Genomic DNA, 22,612 nt, shown 5'->3' on the forward strand with positions numbered 1-22,612 from the left:
ATCATGGGAAAGAGGAACAACAATAGAGCAATGAATGCCCACAACCCCATAATATCAGAACCTGATAACACAGAAATTCAGAAATCTCCAGAAGATCAAATCAGGAATATAACTGTAGAAATAATACAGGACCTTTGAAAAGAATTTAGAGAGACTCTAAAATAAATAAAGGATGCCATCATGGAAGTAAAGGCATCAATTCAAACTATGAACAATCGATTAGACCACATGGAGAATAGAATCTCGCTCCTAGAAGATGATCACTCCAAAAATGAATGCATAATTTATAACTTAGAAAAAAAATCAGACAGCAGGAATCTAACATTGAAGAAATATGGGCCCATTTTAAGAGAGCTAACCTAAGAATAATTTGAATAGAGGAGGGAAAAGAAGGTGAAACTAAAGGGATCAATAATCTCTTCAAAGAAATAATAGAAGATTTTCCAAACATAGAGCAAGAGGTTGATACACAAGGTCCAGGAAACTTATAGAACTCCCTTGATACAGGATAAGAGAAGAGGTTCCCCATACCACATAATTGTCAAAATGATCAATGTAGAAACCAATCCGAGAATCTTAAAGGCAACAAAAACAAAAAGGCCAAGTGACATTCAGAGGCAAACCAATTAGAATCACTCCAGACTTCCCAAACCAAGTCACGAAAGCCAGAAGGGCTTGGAGTAACATATTCCAAACTCTGAAAGAAAACAACTTCCAGCCCAAAATGTCCTACCTAGCAAAACTATCTATCAAATTATATGGGGAGATAAGAAGCTTCCATGACACACAGAAACTGAAGGAATTTATGTCTTCCAAACCAGCGCTAGAGAAAGTACTCAAAGAGATTAACTACAAAGAAGAAATAGGTAATACACACCAGAAACAGAGAAACAAGATTTTCCATCCAGCAGACAACTAAGCAAAGAAGAATAAAGAGTATTTCAAACAGAAATAAAATCTTAACATGTTAGGAATTAAAAGTTATCTCTCAATAATCACACTGAATGTAAATGGCCTCAATTCCCCAATAAAAAGACATAAAGCGGCAAAATGGATTAAAAACCAGAATCCATCCATTTGCTGTTTACCAAAAACACACTTTACAAGTAAAGATAGTAACAAGCTCAAGGTAAAGAGCTGGAGCAAGGTAATTCATGTTAATCAGCCATCCTAAAAAATGTGAACTAGTATTCCACTATAGTTTTTATTTTTATTTCTTAATGTTTAGTTATATTATGATAATGATGAGTGATATTCATGTGATTATTGGTTATATAAAAATCTTTGGAGATTCATTATCTATTTTAGTCTTTTACCTATTTTTAAATTGTATTGTTTGCTTTTATTGTTGCTAATTTTTAGGATTTCTATTTTTAATATTAATATAACTTCAGATATAGCATTTTAAAATATTTTATCTCATTTTATGAGTAATTTTTAATTCTGTTTACATTGTCTTCGGATGTATAATATATATATTTTAATTTTATGTTGTTTGTTTATTCTTTTGTTGCCTGTGTCTTTGGAATCATATCCAAGAAATCACTGCCAATTTCAGTGTTATGAAGCTTTATGACCCAGGTTTTCTTCTAATCATTTATAGTCTTAAGATTTACATTTATGTATTTTATCTATTTTGAGTTAATATTTGTATATGGTGTTAGGTAAGGGTCCAATTTTTTTCTTTTTCATGTAATTATTATTTCTCAACAATATTTAGTGAAAAGATTATTATTTCCTTCACCAAATGTTCTTGAAAACTTTGTCAAAAATAACTTGACCATAATGGAAAAATTTATTTCTAGGCTTTTTATATTACTCCACTGGTTTATATATCTGCTTTTATAGCAGTACTACACTGTTTTGATTATTGTAGCTTTATAAGGTTTGAAATAAGAAAATGTACATCTCCTACCTGTGTTCATTTTTGAGATTGTTTTGGGTGCTAAGAGTTCATATTTCATGTTAGGATAGATTTTTTCTAAAAAAAATGTATAATAGTTTCACCTTAAGAAAAAAAGAAAAAATATCCTCTGGTAAGAAAGAAAACAAGAAAGAAATACTGAAATGGTATCTCTAAGTGATCAAAATTTGATATTAGACAAATGAATCTGTTATGTGAGATTATCATTGTTAATTTTGGATAAATTTCTATAATATTAAAAAAGAAAAAATAAATAAATATAAAAAAATAAAAAATCTTTCAATTGACAGAGAAACCACTTTGGTTTAAACGAGTAGCAGAGGACAACTCTGTAAAGCAGTCTTACTTGTCCCCCCACTTCTACCTCTTTGATTACATTTACAGGCCCCATGCTGCTCACCACTTGGATGAATTCTTTCCTACATTGTTTACAAGCTGCAATAAGGTATGCACTTTTATCATTCCTTTTCTTCTGATGAAAAATTGAAGGGCAAGAAAGTGAAGTAATTCGCTACTCTTGTTGTAAGTGAAAACAAAGGCATTTAAACTCAGCTCAATATGAGTCTGGAAACTCAGCTCCTAGTCACCACATTTTTTTCTTTCTTTTTTTTTTTAGTGTTATAAGATACCTGATGAAATTGGAAGGTGTTATATCATTCTAAAGCACACATGTTCAATATAGTAAATATAGGCAAATATAGTATATTCCTTATAATCTTTCGGCCTGAATTTAGAAACAAAACTGAATAAAAGAGAAAATGCTAGCCAGGTGTGGTGGTATATACCTGTAATCCCAGTGCTTAGGAGACTGAGACAGAAAGATCATGATTGGAGGTCAGCATGCAGTAACTTAATGAGATCCTGTTTCAAAAATAAATAGAGCTTGGGGTGTATATCAGAGATATAATGCCCCAAGGTTCAATTCCCAGTTCCAAAGGAAGGAAGGAAGGAAGGAAGGAAGGAAGGAAGGAAGGAAGGAAATGGGGAGGAGAGGGAAGTAAGAAAGGGAAATATTGTTTCCTAGTTGAAATCATTGCCTATGAAACTCTAGAAAAGAACAGTAACAGTCAATGTTGATTAGCTAGATATAATGATCAAATACTCAAATACTGGGCCAAGTAAATACAATAAAATATGATTCTAAAGCTTCATCTAGTTTAATTCTTGTTCATGAGAGCCTATTTTATAGGAGGAAGAAGTCAGGGCTTAGAAAGCAATCAGCTCCAAGTCACAGGACCCATTTCTGGTTGTGAGCCCAGGCATCAAACCTGTGCTGAGACCACATGACTCTCTGCTCTAGGTATAACAATTTGTACATTTTGTTTTGCATATAAAAATATGATGAGCTAAATAGCCTATTATTTGGGGGTTTATTTAAGTAAATATTTGGTAGGATTCAGAAGGGGGGAAAAAAGATCCGGATGCACAGCATGGGAGATCAAGAATTGTTTTGTACTTGGAATATTCTCTGGCAACTCAAGCTAAGTAAGCTCTAGGTGGTTCCTAATCTGGGCTGTCACCTCTAATATTCTAACATCTAATATGTTTTCTTGCCTCATTTATTGGAACCACTTAAAAATCCTGGGATCCTTTTGCCCCATCCATTTCCAATAGGTTGGGATTGCTGTGTCCCCAGCCAGATATCTCCTAGTGCAGCTGGCGTCCAAGATCTGCGTGGGCCCTGACTCATGGGGTGTGAGTACTTAGCAACCAGATCAGATAAGCACAGGATGTTCTGTCCTTAATGGCCTGAGTTACAGTTGGATTCAGCCTTCCATATCATTTGTTAACATTTTAGACTGCAACCTGATCTGAAAACACTTTAGATTGGTGAACAGGGAAATTATTGCCAATCATGGTCCAACTGACAAATATTATGGTCTGAAATTTAGCATAACATTTAATGGTTTTTTTTTTCTTCTCTAGTACTGGAAGTGATTTTAGCTGCATAATAACCAATTTCAAGGACTGATTCAACATTTTCCTATTTTCATTTTCTTTTTCATGTTGAGGGAAACAAGACAGGAGCTGTTACTAAGAAAATACTAATAGACCCCCACTGATTTCCTAACATTTGATCAAGCTTAGAAGTCCATCAGTAGTACACTGTGAATCAAAGCCAGTTCAGAAAATTTCATAGCCACATCAAGCACAGACTATTCTCGAGAAACTACAAAGGGAAACAGCAGACCTCACGGTCTCATGCTTATAGAATCAGAATTTCTATTAGCTTAAATGCCACTGATGCATGAATGAGAAGAAAAAATGTTGATATTTGAAATGAAAATGAAAAATGTTAATATTTACCAAAACTGACCTATTGAGCCAGGCATGCTGGTGCATGCCTGTAATCTCAGTACTTGGGAGGCTGGGGCAAGAGGATTAAAGGTTTGATGTTAGTCTCAACAATCCAGGGAGACCTTGTTTCAAAATAAATAAAATAAAACTGAGAGTGTAATCCAGAGGTAGAATACCCCTGGGTTCAATCTTCAGTACTAGAAAAAAATGACTTACTGAATAGAAGGTAATGCCTCATAACCCATACAAAGATTGAGCAAATTCCTATGTAGTATAACAAAAATGGCATCATCAGAGAGCTCCTTGCCCTAAATTTCTTTTCGTTTTTAAGCACAAAATGCAGGTCTTATGTTTCTTATCTCTTTAGGTTAAATATAAAAGTTATTTGCTAAAATGTAATTAGGGATAAGTCATGTAACCATAAATACCTAGGGGCAGGTGTTCAAGGGAAAGAGGTCTGAGGTCAGTAAGAGAATCAGGAGAGGTAGCCCACAAGCCACATGTTGACTTGAGATAAGTGGACAACTGGGGGCAGGTGAGGAACTGGGTCAGGGTAGAACATAAAGAGGGGGATCAACAGAGGAAGATTGGCACACAGTAAGTATTTTGGAGGAGAATTAAGGAAAACTGACTACTTCAAAATTTTGTTAAGAATTGAGGATATTGTGCTGAGATTAGCCAGTCTCAAAAAGTGGATGATTGTGCTTGTTCTTATATGTGGAAGCTAGATAGACATTAGGAAACACAGTTATCTCAGATGGAGAAGCAGAGATGCAAATGGAGTGATGAAGAGGGTTTAGGAGATGAAGGAAGGGAGATAGAGAACTAAAGAAGGTAATAGTTGAAATAATGCTATATACAGACATGAAATTACCAATGCCAATCTCAAAGATATGTATAGAAAAGGGGAAAGAGGAAGGTGGTACCTTGAGTGAAATGCACACAAGTACTGAATTCCTATCATTCTAACTCAGTATGATGTACAATTACAATGCACCAAAAAAGTATTTAAAAAGTTAAATTTCACCGGGTGTGGTGGTTTACACTTGTAATCCCTGTGCTTGGGAGGTGGAGACAGGAGGATCATGCAGGTTCAAAGCCAGCCATGCTGGCTTAAGAGATCCTGTTTCCAAATAAAAAAGTATAAAAATAGGTCTGGGAGTATAGCCCGGAGGTAGAAGAGTTTCCAGGAACCCCAGGACCACACACAAAAAAATGTTAAATTTGAGCATACACAAATATGGTTATCAAGTTGGCAATACCTATCAAGAAGTTAAATTTGTTTATGCCTTGCATATAGTAAATTTATCTTGAAGACCTTATTCTAACAAAATAACTAAATTTACAAAAGCTTCATGATCACATTTAGGATATAAAAAACTGGGCAACCACCAAATCTCCAACAATAGGTTAATTATTGTATAAACAGTATCTATCTACTCAATAAAATCCTACAATTACTTTAAAATGATGTTTTAGACAATACATGACAGAATACTTATGCTATAAGGTTGACTTAAATAGCAAAATATAAAATTGAATGCATAAAGTGATAATTATTACAAAAATTCATGAACATTTTTCAGGGAACAAACTAAACTCTTTAGAGTGGTTGTGTTTGGTGATGAAGGTTATAAATGATTAACCTTCTCCCCACTGATTATTTACCTTAATAGTCTACATTTTCTAACTGTTCTTTATTAAGGCAGTCTCCTTTTTGTGATGGAGTTCCCTTGTTAATGATTAGTGTCATTATGATCCCAAGTTTAGTTAAATCCTTAGTCTGGCCAAGTATGTCTTTTTTTCCTCTGAAGGTCTTAAGTTTAAACAAAGATGATAATCATAGAGAGAAGAGAGATAGCCTAGATCAAGGATGTGGGGTTAACCTGCCCCTCACAAAGCCTCTAAATAAGAATTTCAAATTTATAGCCAACATATGAAAAGAGAACACATTTAATCAGATCAATTAGTGTTCTATCAGATGAAAAATCAAAATGTAGTTGAGTTTTGATAAAAATTTTTATATCTTTGGGATTATTATTTAAAAGTTCCCTAAAAGTTAGTTATAAAGGCCATGTTCTAAGGGTAATGTGGGGACACTTGAGTCATCTTGAAGGTCCAATACCGGCACATCTTGATAGTAAGCAGATGAGCAGTCATTGCTACCATAATTGGATTTTGTTAGAAAAGGAGACAGAAATAGAGATAGATCTATTTTCTTCCCTTAGAGATTTGACATTTTAAAAGATATCCCTGCCAGTGAAGAATTTGGTGAAGGTTGCTCTTTTATAGTGGGAATCTTAAAGAAAAACATGTTGTGTGATGATTCATATGAGGGTGCCAGTTTTTTAAATGAGGACAAGGTATTATTTTAATTGCTGAAAGAAGACCAGGAGTAAGTCTGATACTTCAGAGGAAAAGCATTTACATTTGTAAACCAAATAGCTCTTTCCAATACTCATGGAAGGATTGTACCATCACTGAAACGGGAGTTGGTAAGAGTGTGACAGACATTGGGATTAGAGGTCAGTCTCTTACCTAATGTCTCGGGATATAGACTTCATCTCTTTCAGATTTGCTTTGTTTACCCCAAAAATATAAATAATAATAATAGCCAGGCACTAGGCCAAACTTTGTATGTATTATCTTGCTTAATTCTTACATTGACCCCATGAGGAAAGTACCATTAGGAATATGTAAAACTCTGTGTGTGTGTGTGTGTGTGTGTGTGTGTGTGTGTGTGTGTGTGTGTGTGAGAGAGAGAGAGAGAGAGGGAGAGAGAGAGAGAGAGAGAGAGAGAGAGAGAGAGAGAGAGAGAGAGAGGGAGACAGGTGGTACATTCAGAGAGGGATAGTATATATTTATATTTATACTTTTTTCAATAATAGATATATTTGGTACTGGAGATTGAATCCAGGGGAATTCTACCTCTTAAATATACCTCCGCTCTTTTTTATTTTATTTTTTTAATTTTTAAACAGGATCTTGCTAAATTGCTGAGGCTGACCTCAATCCTCTTGTCTCAGTCCCCCAAGAATTGGGGTTACGGGTGCATTCTATCTCATCCAGCTGAGGCATAATCAATTCAATGCATTTCCCTTAACAAGAAGACTGACAATCCTGGACCACAACTCACTAAACCAAAATAGTACGTGGTTAGTGAAGAATGCATAGCTTTTTTTCCTTCCCATCTAGTTAGAAAGATTTAGATAATTTTTAATCCCTAAAAGCATATTTTGAGACTAGGATTTGTATGTGGTTTATTTGGGGAGTGGCAGAGTTAGAAAGGACAAAGAGAAAATTCATTTGCTCTCAGCCTTGGAGGTTCAACTCTTCTGAGTCCCTTCAATGAGACTGTGTAGACAAACCTCAGATGCATTTGTAGGATCCCAAAGAGCTAAAAAAAATATGCTGCTCCACTGTCAAGCCAGGGTGACCCCCTTCACAACACATTCCTGATTTGCTTCAGGTTTACTTTGACTCAGAAAGATTGTACCTCCAGAAAGGGACCAGGATGGTGCCACATGGGGAACAGAGGAGCCACTGACAGCTTCCATCATTGCTGCACAACAACTGAAGTGTCACAGATGAAGTAGACTCTGGAAAGAAAGGGTTGCCATATTTCAGGAATCGTATGTTTTCTTCCTTTGAGTAACTCATATTTCTGAAAGCATATGACTCACATCCACTCAGCAGGAATCCCACCACATCTTTGGATATACAAGAAACATAGATGCTCAGAGGAGCCATTTCATAAACCATTCTGGCTCTTCAAAACAAACAATTCCACCCATAAAACCATCTGCTGCTTGCTTCCAGCTGTGCACCAGCCAAAGAGCAGCTGGGGAATATTAGGCAAGGGGGATGTGGGGAAGAGAATATTAGCAAAGAAATGGCAGAAATGAAAGAGAAGGAAATATACAACATAAGACTTCAGACACAATGGAATCCAGAGACCTAGAAGAGCCCAAAAGAACAGGCATTTTTGCAACAGTGAACACTTCAGGTGACAGATCCACTTTCTAGGTCATGCAGTGTCACAAGTCCTCAGCCAGGCAGTAAGTAATGAGAACCAGCTGAAGGAAGATGCTGGAAACAACAGCATGTGGAGTCAGACAAACCCTGTGCTATGTCTCAGGGTAAAGGCTGAGAGTCATGTGCAAGACTTTTTCCAGCAAGAGGGTCAAATGTAATGCCCATTACTGATCTTTTAGTAAATTGGACACAAAGGGCAGACCCAGGGTGAGGTATTGAGAAATAGTTGAGAACATTTGAGGAAGAGGTTCTGGAGAATGAATATAGAGATGAAAGGTATTTGGTTGTCCAATTCATTCAATACCTTTAAAAAACCAAGAAAATAGCCAGGCATGGTGGCACATGCCTATAATCCCAATATTTAAGAGGCTGAGATAGGAGGATTGCAGGCTGGACAACAGCCTCATAAATGCAGTGATACTTTCAGCAATCTAGCTAGACCCTGATCATAATCATAAAAAGGATTGGGGGTATAGCTTGAGGTAGAATGGCCCTAAGTTTAAACCCCAGTACATAAAAGCAAACAAACAATCCCAGGAAAATGTAGGCTTTGCTCCTTAATAAATCCTTGTGCAAGCTAACAGTTCTAGAATACCCTTTCACAAATGCCATAAACAGTTAAGAGAGTGCCTTAGGATGGTAGTATGAGCACAAGTTCTTAGGGCAGAGGGAGATCAGGGGAAACACTCTACTGAAGTTAATGCATTTTAGGAATTTGAAAGGTTTAGGTATTTGGGATGAATGGAACATACTGGAATCCGAGAGGGTATAAAATGTAAGCTGCTATATCAAATATTCTTTCCATGTAGAAAAAGAGAGGACTAAGGCAAAGAAGATCCCTATTAGAAGAGAGATAAGCAGACCAGAAAACAAAGATGAATAAGCCAGTACATAGCATCATGTTTCATGGATGCAAAATGAATCTCAAGTTTATTTTATTTTATTATTGTTTGTGTTGGCATATTGTTGTCATGCATCTTAATAGAGTACAAGATGGTAGAGGCATACATGCACATTTCATTCATTTAGCCATTTTCCAATTCCAACCCCATTCCCTTTGTGTTTGGCTTAGTGATAGACTTTAACATGTTTATGAATGTGCGTCATGTACATTAAAGAATTTACCTCTTCCTCCCTCCCTTCCCCCTCAGTTAGGTCACCCTATCTGCTCATTGATGGTTTCTCCTTCTTCATCTTGAGTTTCTCTTATGACTATTTTTCTCCCTAACTTCTACATATTAGGGGGTACATCCAAATTTTTACTTTTTGTGACTGATTAATCTCACTTAGTATAATGTTCTTCATTTCCATCCATTTTCCTAAAAATGACATAATTTTGTTCTTCTTTATGGCTGAGTAAAATTCCATTGTGTATGTATCCCATAGTTTTGTAATCCATTCATCTGTTGATGGATATTTTGGCTAGTTTTATAGTTTGGCAATTGTGAATTTTGTGGCTATGAACATAAATATGTGTGCATTAGTTTGATAGTTTGGTTTTCATTCTTTGGGGTAGATACCCAGAAGTAGTATTGCTGAATAAAATGGTTGATTCATTCTCATGATCCTGAGGATCCTCTATACTGTTTTTGAAAGTGATTTCACTAATTTGTAATCTCACCAACAATATATTAGAGTTCCCACTCATCCATACCCTCACCGGCATTTGTTTTTGTTTGTACTTTGAATTATTGCCATCCTAGTTGGAGTTAGGTAAAAACTCAGGGAAGTTTTGATTTTCACCTCTCTGATTTCTAATGATGTTAAATATTTTTTCATATATCTATTAGCCATTGCCCATTTTTATTGGGTTATTTGTTTTCCTAGCTGTGGGTTTCTTAAGTTCTCTATATATTTTAGATATTAGTTATCTACTGGAGTAGTTGGCAAAAATCTTCTCCTATTCTGTAAGCTCTGTTGAAGTTGTTGATAGTTTCCTTTGCTGTACAGTAGCTCTTCAGTTTAATGAAATTCCACACATTGATCTGCCTTTTCCATTTGGTTTATGGAGTTCTTTAGTCTGAGGCATCTTTACTTTTTCTTTATAAGATCAGTCTAGTGGTATGAGAGGGGTAGACAAGTCTCCCAGTATTATTGTATTCAGATCTATGTGTCACTTAATGTTGCAAAGAGTTTGTTTTATAAAAGTGGCTGCACCTATGTTTGGGGCATATGTGTTGAATATCATTATTTCCTCTTGCTAGACTGTTCCTTTTACCAGTAAAAAAAAATAACTTTTTTGTCTCTTCTGATAAACTTGAGCTTGAAGTCTAATTTGTATAATATCATATTTGCTACTCCCATTTCTCTTCCAATTCCCCTGGCATGGATTACCTTGCTCCAAATCTTTACCTTTAGATTGTGACTATCTTTACTTGTAAGGTGTGTTTCTTGCAGGCAACATATAGATGTATTCTGGTTTTTAATCCATTTTGCCACCTTATGTCTTTTTATAGGGTAGTTGAGAACATTTATGTTCAGTGTGATTATTGATAGATGATTTTTAATTCCCAACTTTTTGAATTTTAACTTCTGTTTGAGGTAGTGTTTGTTTTTCTTTGCTTAATTGTTTGTTTGATGGAAATTATTGTTTCTCTGGTCCTAACATTTATTATTTATTTCTTTTTTTAGTTTATCTCTTTAAGTATTTTCTCTGGTGCTGGTTTAAAAGACATAAATTCTTTCAGCTTCTGTTTGTTGTGGAAGATTTTTATTTTCTCATCAAATCTTAGAGATAATTTAACTGGGTAGGAAATTTGGGGCCACAAGTTGTTTTATTTCAGAGATGGGAATATGTTGCTCCAGGCTTTCCTGGCTTTCATGACATGGGTTGGAAAATCTGGAGTGATTCTAATTGTTTGCCTCTGAATGTCACTTAGTCTCTTGCTTTTGTTGCCTTTAAGATTCTCTCATGCTCTACACTTGTCAGTTCAACTGTTATGTGGCATGGTGAACCTTTTCTCTGATTTTGTCTAAAGAAGCTTCTATATGTTTCCTGTATTTGTGTATTGACCTCTTTTTCTATGCTTGGAATTTTTTTTGGTGTGCTGGGATGAAACTCAGGGACATTCTACTTCATATTTACACCCCTGGCCCTATTTTATTTTATTTTTTATTTTAAAACAGTGTCTCACTGAGTTGCATGGTGCCTCACTAAGTAGCTGAGACTGTCCATGAATTGTGATCCTCCTGGCTCAGCCTCCCGAATGCTGGGATTATAAGCATGAGCCACCACACCAGCTGAAAAATTTTCTGATATTACTTCTTAAAAAAATTGTTGATTTCTTTTATTTCACCTTATATCCCCTCTTTCATGCTTAACATTCTTAGGTTAGCTCTTTTGAAATGGGCCCATATCTCTTCGTTGTCCAATTCATAATGTTGAATTGCTTTTAATAAATGATATATGTTCATTTTTGGAGTGGTCATCATCCAGGAGTGATATTCTATTTTTCATGTGATCTAGTCTATTGTTTATAGTGTGTATTGATGCTATCACTTCAATGATTGCATTTTTAACTTCCTTCAAATCTTCTTTTTGATTACTCTCTTGGAGAGAATCAGAATAGAAAGAACATACCTAAACATCATAAAGGCAATATACAACAGGTCCTGGGCCAACATTATATTAAATAGGGAAAATTGTAAAAAATTCCCCTAAAAACATGAACAAGACAAACATGTGTTGTTTTCGATATAGTATCATTTCTTTTTGATATAGTACTTGAAACTCTAGCCAGAGCAATAAGGCAAGAGAAGGAACTCAAAAGAGGACAAATAGAAAAAGAACTAAAACTATCACTATTTGCAGATGACATGTTTGGTTGAGTTTCTCAACCAAAAAACTTACAGAACTGATCAACAAATTCAGAAATGTGTCTAGATACGAAATCAATCTTAAAAATAAGAAGCCCCTTTTTATGGCAACCATAAATTTACTGAAAAAATTCAGAAAACACTTTCACTCAGAATATGCAAAAGATAAAATACTTAGGAATAAACTTAATTAAGAAAGTATAGGACCTCTACAAAGAAAATTATAAAACATTGAAAAAAGAAATCAAATAAGACCTTAGAAGATGGAAAGATCTTGATAGGTAGAATAAATTTAGTCAAAATGGTCATTCTTTCAAAAGTGATCTACAGATTCAAAGCAAGACTCATTAAATTACCAATATCATTCCTCACAGACATAGAAAAATCAATATTAAATTATTTGAAACAACAAAAAAACACTCCAGAATAGCCAAAATAGTTCACAGAAAGAAGAACCATACCTGACTTCAAACTATACTGTAAAGCCATAGTAATAAAAACAGCATGGCACTGCACAAAAACAGAAACATAGACCAATGGAGCAAAATAAAAGACTCAGAAACAAATCTACATACTTATGGCTAGCTTATTTTTTTTACAAAGGAACCAAAAAATTACACTGGAAAAAATAGGCTGATCAACAAATGGTGTTGGAAAAACTGGTTAACCATATGCAGAAAAAATGAAAATAAACTCCACTTTCTCACCCTGCACAAGAGTCAATTCAACAAGAATCAAAGACTTGTAAATCAGACCAGATACTTTGTAGCTATTTGAAGAGGGCATAGGTTCAACACTTTAACACATAGGCCCAGGTAAAACTTTTCTCAACACGACACCAAAGGCACAAGAAATTTTAAAAAGGGCCAATATATGAGATTGCATTAAACTGAAAAGCTTCTTTACAGCAAAGGAAACTATCAAGAACTTCAACAGAGCTGACAGAAGAGATTTTTGGCAACTATTTCTCTGATAGAGAACTAATATCTAGAATAAAAAGAGAACTCATGTAACTCATAGCTAAGAAAACAAATAACCCAAATCAAAAAAATGGGTACATGAAAATAGACACTTCACAAAAGAATAAATTCAAATGGCTACTAAATGTATGAAACTGTTCAACATCATCAGCAATCAGAGAGATGCAAATTAAAACTTCCTTGAGATATTTACCTAACTCCAACTAGAATGGCAATAATTAAAAACACAAACAAAAACAAATCCTGGAGAAGTAGGAACTCTAATACATTTTTGGTGGGATTGTAAATTAGTGAAACCATTTTCATAAAACAGTATGGAGGATCCTCAGAAGAATGGGAATGAGCCTACCATATAATTCAGCAATACCACTTCTGGGTATCGACTCAAAATAATGGAAATCAAACCACCAAACTAATGCACGCATCTCTATGTTTATAGCTACAGAATTCACAATTGCCAAACTATGGAACCAGCCAAGATGCCCATCAACAGATGAATGGATTACAAAACTATGGGATATGTACACAATGAATTCTACTCAGCCATAAAGAGGAACAAAATTATGTCATTTACATGGAAATGGATGGAACTGGAGAACATTATGCTAAGTGAGGTTATTCAGTCACAAAAAGTAAAAAATCAGATGCTCTTCCTAATATTTAAAAGCTAGGGAGAAAAATAGTCATAGAAGGAACTCAAGATGAAGAAGGAGAAACCATCGATAAGCAGATAAGGTGGCCTGCAGGGAAAGGGAGAGGATAAGAGGAAAATTCCCTCATGTACATGATGTACATTCACAAACATGTCAAACACTAAGCCAAACATGAGAAGAAAAGAGGAGGGAAGGAATGGGGTGGTAATTGGGAAAGAGCAAAATGAGTAAAATTAAAGATGTAAAACTATAATGCACCATAAAAATAAAAAATAAAAAATAAACTCACCTAAGACCTCAGAGGGAAAAAAAAAGAAAAATGATAAAGGATCACAGATTTGTGTCCAGCTTTCACAACTTAGTGATGCTCTCCACAACTTAGTGAGACTGTATAAAAAAAATCTACGTTGTCCTTCTGACGATCTCTATAATTTTGTGATGGCAGGGTGTGTTATTATGGGGTTGTGGGAGCTCACTGCTTCCTTATTCTTCCACCTTCTCATTATTTCCAGTTTCTTAAGTTTGCGTCTTTCTTGCTTTTGAGAACTTTCTCTCACTCTGTTGGTTTCAGCAGGTATGTACAAGGGGAAGTTGTTTTGTATTCAGTGGTGAAAGCTGAGTGAGGAGGACGTTGCTGAAGTAGTAAATGCTTTAAAGCTTTAGGGACACTGACACAGCACTCCTGGGCAACCTGGGGATGTGGATTAAGAATGGTAAGCAAGCTTGAAATGGATATTTGGGACAAACATCCCTTCCATGTCTTGAAGGAACCTGGTATATGTATGTGTGTGCACCGTGTGTCTGAAGAGGCTTTCTAAAATCTCTCCTTTGCTAGAAAACTCTTCTCCAAAGGCTACCTTGGGGATGTCTGTTTTGTTTAGCCCAGCCAACTTTCCATGATCTGTGAGACAAAAGGAAAGCTCTTGGCTGAATCCGTGAGGGACTCATCAACACCCATTTTTATAAAAGGACATCATCTAGTGGATATTGGAGTGAATGTCAGCCAGGTCAGTGGAGTCTCAGGACTCAGTGTCTTGAACAATTTAGATCCATCTGGCATGAGAGGACCTGTGAACAGCCTGAGTACAACTTAAGCATGCTATCACTCACAGAATGGGATGGACACAGTTATAGGTCATGCCTCTGACATTTTGGGTAGAAATGTGAAACAGCATGTGAATCAGAATAGTCTGAGCAACTATGGTGATACTTTAGGAAGAACTGAGATGGGGGCTGATGACATTAACTTCAGAAAAAAATTTGATAAGCTCTATCTAATGGTAAGTTTTTTTTTCCCCAAACTCAACTTGAGACCTATATTTTGGCTGAATTTTATTATTAGATACTGTGGTCTAGGATGCCCTAAATATGGATTTTGATGAAACCAGGCTTGTAAAACTTTAATTGCTTAACATTTGCTTAAATATATTGAATATAAAAAAATCAATGATGAGGGAAGCCAACCCCATGCCCTGGAAAATGTACAAAACATTAAAATGTATTTTTAGTGGCAGGGATAAAGATATTTTATTATTAAAACATCAGAATACATATAAAGTTGCACTAAATGATCCCAGAGGAAAACTTGAACCCAACTGAACTGGCTTGGAAAATACAAGTAGATGAGCAAAAAGGTCCAAATTAATTTTTATTTATGAGCCAACAATCTTAAGCTACGTTTCTCATAATTATTTGCATGCCAGCCACTTGAGCATCCTGTTATATGTAAGTGATGATTCAGTAGATGACTCGATGCTCTCTTGGATAGGGCACACAAATCTGCATTTCTAACATGTTTGATTTCTTACAGGCTGATGCTACTGCATGGGTAGAAATACTTTGATTAACGGGGTGGAAGGCAGATCCAGAAATCATTTCTTGGTGCTGAGTTTTTCCTCTATGGGCCTCCAGTTGCTGTCTCCCTCCTCTGAGAATGTGACTTTGTGCACATTTATCTGTTAGAGATAAGGAACTTCAGCATCATTATGCTCTTAGGAATCTTTGCCCCCCAAAAAAAAATCAATAGTAGAAAGTATAAGGGATTTGCTGTCTACAAAATCTGAGAATGATTCCCAGCTCAGCACTTATTAATTGTGTGACCCTGGATGAGTCATTTAACCTTCTCGACACTCAGTTTCCTCTGTTGTAAAATGTGCAGAACAATCTCTGTCTTCCTGTTTATAGGCATAGCCTTTAAGATCAAATGATAGTGGCTAACCTTAATTGAGTGCTTAATATCTGTCAGGAACTTAATATGCCCTTCCAGTGTATTAACTCCTTTAATCTTCCTAACAACACAACAAAATAAATATATCTATTATCAGAGCCTCCCAGAGGGTGTGCTGGGCCCCTGGAAAACAGTCACAATTTGGTTCAAAACACTACTAAAAAAGAATGTAGCTGAAAATTTATAATGAGGTATAAAGAATACAAATTTCCATATTGTATATTACTCAATTAGAACACAGGCAGGTCTTTATACTGTCTAGGCACCATCTCTTCATGTTAAATTAGGTTCAGGGATCATCTTTTCACATACTTTATTGACAAATGTGCCATTCTGGGCAACTTAACATGTCCCAACACAGGGAAAATAATAGTCATTTCATGTGTCTTTGATCTCCACGCTGCATAAAAATTACCACAATTTTAGTGTTTTGAAACAACACTTTTGTATTAGCTCATAGTTCTCCAGGTTAGATGTCTAGCAAGGCATGGCTGGGTTCACTTCTCAAGTCTCAGTCTGCAATCAGGATAATGACTGTAGTGTATTCCTTTCTGCAGCCTATAGGGACAAATATGCCCGTGAGCTCATTCAAGTTGTTTTGAACACCCAAAGACAGTATTAGCTGCTGGACTGAGATATTCATTTCCATGTGAGCTACCATGCAGAGGCTGTCGTAAACTCCTAGAAACTACCCATTTCCTGCTATGGCTTCATAAACTGTCTCATAGGTCAAATCTGTTTTTACTCACAAAAGTGTAAGAACTCACCTCTCTCTCTCTCTCTCTCTCTCTCTCTCTCTCTCTCTCTCTCTCTCTCTCTCTCCTCTCTCTCTCTCTCTCTCTCTCTCTCTCTCTCCATATATACATATATATGTGTGTGTGTCTGTCTGTCTGTCTGTCTGTCTATCTATCTATCTATCATCTATCTATCATCTCTCTATATATTTTCCCTAGGGATTGAACCCAGCAGTATTCTACCTCTGAGCTACATTTATAGTCCTTTTTATTTATTTTGAAGCAGGGTCTAAGATGCAGAGGGAGACTGGGATTGAACCTGAGATTCTTCTATCTCAGCCTCCCAAGTACTAGGTTTCTAGATATTTGCCACGATGTCCAGCTGGATAATCTCTTTGTTTTAATTCAAAATATGTCCCACAAGATAATCACTATAGTGAAATTGATCAATTCACAATCTTAGTGCATAATCAGAAACAGGGATCTTGGGGTCATCTCAGAACTTTGCCTACATCTTATTTCTTTGGAGCCATTTACATTAACACAAATAGAGCTTTTTGTCACTCCACTTCTTTAATTCAATTTATTCTATGCTACTTATATGGTTGTTTATGAGAGTACATCATTCCTGTACTACTCAGGAATAGCTATTTCCAGTAGTGCTCTCAAATTTTTATCAAAGTTTGTTGAGGATCACCATAAATATGTCTTTCTACATAGAGGCTGAAAAAAATGTGAATAATTCATTTTCTAGTTGTGTTCAATTTTTCATTCATAATTTTGTAAAATAGACATGGAAAACATACCTTTCAACATTGTCTCCTTTTGACTCTGGGTTGTAATCAGTACATTTCTAGAATAAAGACTTCCAAGGCTACTTGCATCTGTGCTGTTTGCATGCTGTGAAGAGAAGCACCCATGCAGAGAGAGACAGGAACAATCCCATTTACATAAGGAATGCTCAGTCTTTATCTGTAATTACTAAAGATTAATGAGGAGAGCACAATACCACCATACTGTCTGGAGAAAAGAAAGGAGACTCTTGGAAGGACCCACTGGAGTTGTTGAAGAATGGCCTTAAAGGCTCTCAAAGAAGTTATACATGACCACTATCAGAGGACTCCCTGTCATGGTGCTGTGAAGATTGTAGAGAGGATGGAGTGATTGCCCTGAGTACCATCAACGGGAAATCACACAGTAAAAAAAAAAAAAATGCCTGCTGCAATCACTGTCACCCCTGAGTGAAATAGCTCAAAGAGGCATCATGGTTAAAATTCAACTGACAAGAGTCAATCAGGTGAGTCCACACTCAGAACTTAGAACCAAGGATTGGAGGGACCATCATAATTTAGAGCCCTAAACTTGTCTTGTGCTGGGTGTGAGTGGCAGTTGTCTAAAAACACCAAGTTAATGTCATCCTATCACCCAATCCCATGTGATCCTGTGGAGGAAATATTGCTCAGGTCAGTGAGAGTGGTCTGCAGGGCAGGCCACCCCTGCAGAACTGGACGCCTGGATGGCCCCATAGACGAAGAGCCTGGAGTTCCTCAGTGTGTCTAGTAAATGACATATGCATGGGAGAGAGCTGGGGAACTTCCTTCTGGGAATAAATGGGGGCTCTGGAACACATAGACCCTGATGTAGACTGGGATTCCCTACCTGGAGGCCACTGCTACTCCTGAACTAGAGAGACATTTACATGTTTTTAAGAAACACACTGTAAAGCATCCCTTTCCCTCCCCACCCCTCAGAGTACAGCACTCAAAGTGGGCCCCCCCAATTTTTAGTCTCATGGTAGTACTGCTTATTTTCATTTTTTTTATTATGAGCAAGCTCAGATATGGTCAAGTTATGTAATTTTCCCCAAGTCAGATTCTGCTAAGGATCAGGCTCTTAAGTCAAAGAACCTGGTTTCTCATCACCAGTTGCTACATGGTTCCTGAAATAACTTTGTGCGAACAAAAAATATTATTTCTCAAGTTTTCCTAAGCTACAGAAGTGCTCTGAAAAATTCTTTCTGGTTATAAATGCTAAGAGATGGGGAGGTTAATTATTGTAAAATAATCCCATGCCTCCCATGAATCAGGTAATAAATTTAAAAATGAATACTACAGAATATATATACATATGTATGTATATATGTAGCAAGATATAGTAGGAGGAAAAAACATGAACTCCTGTGCAAGACAGGATACTCTTCTTTATTTATGGTTCAATTCCTAAGACTGAAGACTGCTATTTACATGGTCAGAGAAGAGCTAAAAAGCACATGGATATTGAGAGCATTTTTCTTGTTCAATGAGGGGGAGAAAAAATGTTAGAGGCTTCTAGAAACCTATTACAGAGGAAATATCCAAGGTAGAGAAGGTGGCCTGAGCCCAGCAGCAGAATGACTGTGTTGATTGATAGAGGGGCAGTTTTCAGAGAACAGGTGTCTGCATGAAGCTTCACAGTATAAGCAGCAGCTTGCTTCTAACAACATTAGGTGCTTCATTTTTTATGCTTAAAAGGGCTGCTGAGGAGGAGTTTTGATTCCAGTAATGATAGAGAAACTTATTCAAACTAAATCTCACATAGATTTTTAAAATTAGACTTTTTTTTTTTACCAGCTTCAGCAACTTAGTGAGAACCTGTTTCAAAATAGAAACTAAAATTGTGCTGGGGAATATAACTAGCTCAGAGATAGTATGCCCCTAGGTTCAAGTGCCAGCACCCCCACCCCCCCCACACACACAATTAGCCTTTTGAAAAATGTTAAATGGTTATCTGAAAGCACTAGAAAAACAAACCAATCAGGTAAAATTGGAGGGAATATGAGCATACTTAAAAGGCCACAAATATGTATATAAACTTATCTCAAATATTTGTTTGCCACAGAGCTACATTTGTGCAGAGGAAACTGCAAGTAACACATAAAGGAAGCAATAATTGAATGACTTAAAATGCTAAGAGAATTTCAGCTGTTGTTCATCAACTCCAATTGTTTTTGGAGTTTTGGAGTTTGAATGTTGACAAGATAGAAGGCCACAGAAGTAAAGATTAGGTTACGGAATGATATTAAGTAGAAAGTTAAAATAGACCTAAGTGTAAAATCAAGCCTCTGTGAGTCCAAGGTGAGTAGCCAGTAATTTAACTTACTCATTGAAGAAAAATAAATAATTTTTTGTATATTTGTTTCAGTCAGCATTCTCACTGCTGACTGAATTCAAAATTCCTGAGCACCATGATTTAGTGAGAGGAAGATTTATTTGCTCACAGTTTCAGAGATTTCAGGGGTTCAGTCAACGTTTAGCCAAATGAAGACTACAGAGCTCAGGGCATGGCATGGGAAGCAGAGAGGAGTGCCAGGGATCTGCTCTCACATCAAGGAGGCTGGAAGCAATAAAGGGAAAAACGGGAGGAGGTACCATATATAATCACCAATGCCACAGCCCCAGGAACTTCTCCTCAGCAACCAAGCCCCACACCCAACAAGGCTGCCTTGTCTCCATGAGGTCACGGGGGACATTCTAAATCCAAGCTATAATAATAAGCCACAATTAAAAGGATATGATATATTATTAGTTAAGATAGGTAAACAATAGAAAACAGGAAATGGAATAAAGAGAAGGCAGTAAACAGAATAAAGGCCCTGAGATAGAGTCTGTATTGGAATTAGCAGACAAGAATTGTAGCTTTAAAGCAACTGTAATTAAAGTGTTTAAAATTTTTTAAAAAAGCAAGGTACAATGGTGCACACCTGTAATCTAGTACTTGAAAAGCTGAGACAGGAGGATCATAGGTTTGAGGCTAGCTCAGCAATTTAGGGATGCCTTATTTCAAACTACAAAATATTTTTTAAAAAGGTCTTGGGGTGTAACTTGGAGGTAGGTAGAATGCCCCTGGATTCAATCTCTAGTATGAAAAATAATCAAGAAAGTTAGTTAAAATGGGTGAACATATTTCATCTCTTTAAAAAAGAGAAAATTAAAAAGAACCAATGAAAAATATTAAATTAAAAAGTACCATATCTAATATGAAAAAATTACTATATGGGAAAAACATTGGATTAGACATTGAAGAAAAGTCAGTTACCTTGAAGAACAAGCATATTAAGCATCAAATGAAAATATGGATATAATTTTAAATTGACAGTTGATTTGAAACATAGGAAACAATAGCAAAAGGTCTAGCATATGTCAGAAGTAGAGATAAAATGCAGTATAAAAGAAATAAATATCATAATCACTAAATATTTTCTTAATATTTATGAAAAATCTAAAGTAACACATTCAAGAGTCTCAGAAAACCCCAAGCAGGGTAAATGCAACTAAAACCACACTTAGGCGAATCATAGTCACGTTGCTGAACTCAAGTGATGAAATTTTGAAAATATTATTAGAAAAACAAACATATAGATGTCAACCACTAAGCCAAGCATGGGAAGGAGAGTTGGGGAGGGAATAAAGTGGAGATGGGGTAGGGGCTAACTGGGCGATGTGTGCATGTATGTCTACACAAGATTTTTATCCCATTATGATGTATGAATATAATGCACCAATAAAAAATTAAAAAAAGAAAAAAGAAATATTGTGAACAAGAGAACAAAGATAAGGATGTCGCTGATATCACAAACAATGACATCTGGAAGTCAATGGAGAAAACAATAAATAAAAAATATATTAAACCCAGAATTTAAGATTTGGCAAAGACATGCCTCATAAATGAATTTCAACTGAGTTATTTTTCAGATAAACACAGACTAGAAGAATTCAATACGAATGCTCAGATTTATATTACAAGAAATGTTAAAGTTTTTTAGGCTGAATAGAAATGAAACCAGGTGGAAACTCAGATATGCAGGAAAAATAATGAGCATCAATAATTATGTAGAAAACGCGAGAATATTTTCCTTTACAAAACTCTTCCAACATGAAATTGAATGTTACAAAAACTACAACATTGTTTCTTAGGTTTATAATAAATGTTGACATAAAGTGACAAAATAGCTTAAATTATGGTGAAGTAATTGAAATTAATTATGCTGCTGCAAGGTTTTTATATTTAATGTGAGGTGCTAAATATTAGTTCTAAGTAGAACTTAATACATTAACAATGACTATTTTAATCCCTTGAGCAATTACTAAAAAATCAAAGAGTTATTGTTAAAAAGCCATTAGAAAAATTAAAATGAAATAATAAAGAGGTTCACAGTAACTCATAAGAATACAGTAAAAGAGTAATAAAAGAAAAAATAGATTGGACTAATAGAAAACAAAGAATAAGTGTTGAATTAAATTAAAAAATCAATATTTTCATTAACCTAATTTTGCATGCATAAGGCAGAAATTGTCAGAAAAAAATTAAAAATCAAGACCCAAGATACTGCCTGTAGTGAATGTTTAACATCTAATGTAGCCTGAGTCTCCTTTGAATATGTTTCAAATACAGGAAGCAGATGTAGTTGCCCTTGACACAGTGTCCCTTTCTTGGTCTTTCCCCAGTTCCTTGGTGCAGTTAGTCTAAGTTTCTTCTGCACACACTGCCTTCTGGTTTCTACCACCCAGCAGGACAGCTAGCTACGGCCTACTCGGCTTTCCCACTCAGCCTTGCACCTGCCTGGATTACACCATACACATCGGCGGCACCCCCCCCCCAATCACTGTGTGACTCAGTGGGCTTTGCGCCTGCTTACTCTGAACCCACCAATGGCAACGGCTCTGGGAAACCCACTTAGGTAACACCACTCAGACCACAGGTACCTTGCTCATTCTCTTGTTCCCCACCTGCTGGTTGGGTGGTGGATATGAATGATCCTCCCTTCCTTGGCACCAAAGGCATTCTGGCCTCCTCTGAACCTTAAGTAACAAACTGCTTCTGTTATTTCATGCACTTTGGCACATTGCCTGACTGACACACCTGGACCTAGCTTCCTTCCCAATCCAGCTCTCCTTGAGGGTAGCTGT

This window comes from Muscardinus avellanarius (genome assembly GCF_963383645.1).
Source record: "Muscardinus avellanarius genome assembly, chromosome: 2".
NCBI lineage: Eukaryota > Metazoa > Chordata > Mammalia > Rodentia > Gliridae > Muscardinus > Muscardinus avellanarius.